At 48.1% G+C, this 4,722-nt stretch overlaps 1 long non-coding RNA gene across 1 annotated transcript in view; it reads right to left on the bottom strand.

The window, feature by feature from the left end:
• Window positions 1-401: 401 nt before the first annotated feature.
• The window catches only part of LOC102376301, a 20,484-nt gene continuing 16,163 nt past the window's right edge, over window positions 402-4,722 (bottom strand). The window contains exons 3-4 of the long non-coding RNA XR_001358555.1: window positions 1,101-1,373; window positions 402-635 (exon numbers count right to left, since the gene is read on the bottom strand). This is a non-coding gene — a long non-coding RNA (uncharacterized LOC102376301). The remainder of the gene's footprint in view (window positions 636-1,100; window positions 1,374-4,722) is intronic.

The following is a 4,722-nucleotide window of genomic DNA, read 5'->3' as shown; positions in this document are numbered from 1 at the left end:
TCAGTTTAGGATTTGACAACCTTGAATAATTTGGTATCACCTGCAAGCTTGAAGGTTTCACTGTGCACACCCATTTCCAGGCCAGTGATAAAAAAGTTAAAATATTGATAGGAATCCTATGGGATTCCACTTTTGACCTCCCTCTGTCCTGAAAAGTGATCACTTAGCCCTCCCCCTTACTCCCTATCTTTTAGTCATCTTTCAATCCACAAAATAGCTTTCCCTTTAAATCTATGACAAAGCAGTATTTTAGCAGTTGAGAGATCTTATTGAATACTTTTTGAAAGTCCAGATATATTATGTCAACTGGATCTCCCCTGTTCATAAGATTATTAATACCCTTAAATAAATCCAGCAGATTTGATGTAGGATTTCTCTTTACACAATCCATGTTACCTCTTCCCCAGCAGATCATATTTGTGCACATGACTGCTGATTCTACCAAATTGCAAGGGATGCAACTCAGACTTGCTGGTCTGTAGTTCCCGGCATCACCTCTGGAGCCCTTTTTGAGGATGGTGTTATATTGATACAGTGGGTTGTCCAGTAGCACACCATAGTCTGGTCTGAAATGGTGTCCCCAACTTGGACTGGGATCACATATCTTCTTGAGTCTGGGTTCTTCTGCCCCACCTCTGAAACATAGGCATAAGTATAGCTGTAGTCCATCTGTTGGCAGTCCTGCAACTGGTTTCCCTTCTCCCCACATGTTAATTGTGCCTCCCTTCACTTTCCTGGGCTGAGGGGAGGACCCAGAAGCTTTATTTTTTAGGGGTGTCATCCAAGCCCCCTCCTCCTAGCTAGGGTCATGACAGTGACTGAGGTAGCAACCTACTGGACCCCTTCCTACAGTCCCAGGCCTGTCCTCATAAGCCCAGCTTCCTTTAGCCCCATAACTGCCAGTTCCCCAAGGGCACTCAACATTCTCTCTCAGCCCCCATGAAATCTTCTACCCTTCAGGTGGATTCCTCCAAACTAGTCATCCAGGGCACTTTCATGTCCCATGTATCCTGGGACCACTGGTAAGTCTCCACCACTTGCTCCAAAAAAAATCTTGGGAAGGACCCTACCCTCCAATCTCAGAGAACCCAGCAACTCACCAGCATAGATGGGGATCCATCTGATATCCAGTTGTTTCTACAGGAACTCCTGCTGTTGCTGTTCTCTCTGGAACTGCTGCATTTGCTGCTGCTGTTCTGTCAGGAACTGGTGCTGCTGGATTTGGACTTTCTGGAACTGTTTATGCAGCCCCTCCAGCCATTTTAGCAGAGCTCCTGTCCCCATGGCTTAGTTTTTAGTTTGCGTACATACTCCATGACCTGTCATGGTTTTTTTCAAGTAGCACACCATAGTCTTTATTTTCCTTCAGCAAACTTATACCCACAAGAAGCAAACATAAAGCATGAATGAAACAAGCTAACACATAAAAAATAAATGACAAACACCAAACCCTGTGGTCTTTTCAGCGTACCTTGGTTCAGTGCTGAAGCCTATAGCTATACAATTTTTCCCTCTGTACCCTCAGCTCCCTTCCCTGACAGCTTTCAAAATCCTCTGGGCCAGACCATTATTCTCATCAACTGACCCAGTCCTCCTAGGCTGGCCTGCAATCACCTTCCTATAACCTGCAGCTGGGCTGCAAACCCTGAAATACACAGCCTGTTACAGTTAGCAACCCACCTATCCTCTGTCATAGAAGCTGTTTGAAGTGATAGTTTACATACTATTGTCAGCAGTTCCATAATTTCACCTTTGAGATCCTTCGGAACTCTCAGGTGAATGACATCAGCTTATGGTGACTTATTAGTTTAGTTTATAGATGTGGTGTAAAACTTCCTCTGATGTCACTTCAGTGTGATCCAACTCTTCAAGCCCATCTACTAGAGAGGATTGATCTGGCATGGGAATTTCCAGTTCCTTCTGTTTCTCTACTATGCCTTATCACCCCGAGTGCACTTTTTACACCTTGGTCATGTAATGGTCCCACAAATGCTCTATCTGGCTTCCTACTTCTGATGTATTTAAAAGATTTTTATGGTTATAAATACTTATTGTATTTATAACAAGTACACACCTTTGGGTGCTTGCCACTTTAAGGGTTTGAACAGGCTGTGAGGCAGCCTGCAGGTGATGGCAGGGCTAATCAGGTGATCGCATGACAGCCAGGAGGCTGCCTGATTGGAGCAGGGCTGAACAGTCTCACTATAAGAACTGGCCCTGAGGAGCAGAGCCAGCAGTTGCTGCTGGCCTGCCACTATTGTAACTTTGCCCAGCAGGAGAGCTGCTGCTGCCAGGAACATTCTGAAGGTCAGAGTAAGAACTATGTGAAAGGAGGAGCTTCCTAGGGACCCAGTGGGGTTCCCAGCCCCAAGGAAGTGGATGTAGGCCTGGAGATGAGGAGAGGCCAAGTACACCTAGGCCTATAGAAGGAACAGGCCAGCGTAGGAAGGGGCTTAGAACTTGTGGGCCTACTAAGGCACTAGGTAAGCCCTGGATTAGAACTGGGGGTGACTGTGGACAGGGGCTCAGATGAGCCCAGTGGATTGAAGGGCTGCTTGATATAAGAATGGTGGGGCACCAGGCAAGCCCAGTGAGGGAGGCCTGCTGTAAGATGGGGCCCAGAGGTGGACCTCTGCTGAGTAGGAAGGTCAGCTGCTTGCAGACTGATCCTTGGACTCTCGACTGGTCAGTGCAAGGGGGGCAGGGCTGACAGGCCAAAGGACAAGTAAGGCCACTGCAAGGGGAAGGCCAGGGCTGCAGAGAGCTACTGGCACCCCAACTGGTCTAGAGGCAGGGCCAGAGCCTAAAAGAGGCTAAAGGTTCCCTCAATGGGAGAGGCATGCCAAGATAGGATACGTGGTCAGCTGGTCAGCACACTGAAATGATGGAGACTGAAGCCCAGCCTTCTGATGGGAAGAATCCTATAAGGTGGTCTGAGTGAGTTGGGGCCAGTGACTGAGGGTATGTGATGTGGTGTAGGCTGTAATAAAGTGCCCAGAAATGAGCAACCCAGATGGAAGAACATGTAGCAGCCCAGTGAGGAAAAGAAAGACCAAGGCAGGTAGGCCTGTATTGGTCCTAGGGAATGACTTAAAACTAAACCCTGTTGGGGTTGGATGGTGTTCTGGGGCTGCCTGTGGCAGGGCAGTCTCCAGGAAAGGCCACATTAGTGCCTCCCTAGTGAAAAACAAGTATGGGGTGCCAGAAAGTCTCAACCCCCATTGCCTTGTGGGTGACCCTGTGGAGGGGAAAGGCTAGGGTAGTACACCCTGAGAGAAAAGCACCAGGATTGGGTGACAACACAGGGGCCAGGAAGGACCAAGGGCCAGTACCTGAATAAGAGCAAGGCCTAGTTGAGAGGCTGAGAGTGAGCTCCAGGTATGTTGACAAACGCCTGAGGCCCAAGGGGCACAAGGCCCAGTAGTCCCAGTGAGGGGGTAGAGTGTGAGAGGCAAGGAGCCCAGTGAGGGGGCAGAGTAGAGGCCCCAGAGGGGGGCATGTGCTCCAGGCACATCTAAGGACACCTGAGGCCAAGTTGGGCCAGAGGCCAGGCCAAGGTATGTCCATGGATGCCTGAGGCTAAGTTTGGGTCAGAGGCTAAGTATGGCCCAGTAATGGGGCCAGGGGAGTTGCAAGTCTTTGTGGATGTCATCTGTGAGGCATGGGACACGGTAAAGGGTAGGTTGGAGCCATGTATTATCCCATTGGCATCAGGACATTAAATGGGCAGTCTCTCACCTACAAACAACCATTAACATACAAGAAAGGCATGGCAGATGAATCATACAGGTGGACTGCCCTAGACAGGTGGGTGGGCCAACATTGTGACTGGCCCTGAGAATGGCCCCCTGTCACACTTATGAAAATACTACTTTACAGTAATATCAGTATTTATCCTGAGTATGGGGAACTGAATTTGGATCTTCAGGGATATTAAATGTTTCTATTTCAACTGAAGAAGCTTTAAACATTATATATATAATAGGTAGGTTAGACAGGCATATTTTGTATAACATTCTTTGGAAATATTAAGCCTAAAAGTCTGTCTGTTGACATTAACAAACACTAGGACTAGATCCAAACATGCAAAACACATGTTCTTTGCGGTGCTGCAAGCAAAGGTGCAAGCTGACATGATTTCCAGTACAGAAGCAAAACTTGGTACTGGGAAATCCTAGTAGCAAAACAAACAAACAAGCTGCAAAAAACCCCCCAAAAACCAACCCTCCCCCCACCCAAATCAAACAAAAAAAAAAAAGCAGCATGGTCTACACTGCAGGAGCCATGGTGAAAGCATGGGAGGATCCAAACATGGGAAAGGAGCATGGAGGAAAACAAAATCCAAGCAGGTAAAGGGCAATTCAATATTGGTTTCAAAGGTTGCTGTCTAAACTTGTTGTCATTGTTAGATCTATGTTTGTAAGTGTAAATCCTGAGTCAACATGAATAGTAGTTAGTAAACTGGAACAAATTTCTCATCTGAGCATCATGGCTTTAACTGAACTTTCATGTGCACATCATTTGCCCAGTTAGGCTCGGGAGCAGCGAGAGACACGCAGGTGAAAGCCCGCTGTGCCCCCGCTCCCCCAAAGCCCCCCAGAAACCCTCCAGCAGGTGCAGAGCCCCCTGCCAACCCCCAGCACAGCCGGAGGTAAGTGGGGCTCATGGAGAGAGGGGGCTAACCCCTTAGTGTGTGTGTGTGTGTGTGTGGGAGGAGGGGGG

This window comes from Alligator sinensis, unplaced genomic scaffold, assembly GCF_000455745.1.
Source record: "Alligator sinensis unplaced genomic scaffold, ASM45574v1 scaffold362_1, whole genome shotgun sequence".
Classification (NCBI taxonomy): Eukaryota; Metazoa; Chordata; order Crocodylia; family Alligatoridae; genus Alligator; species Alligator sinensis.
Note: the sequence above shows the minus strand (reverse complement) of the source record. Positions and strands in the feature narration are given on the sequence as shown.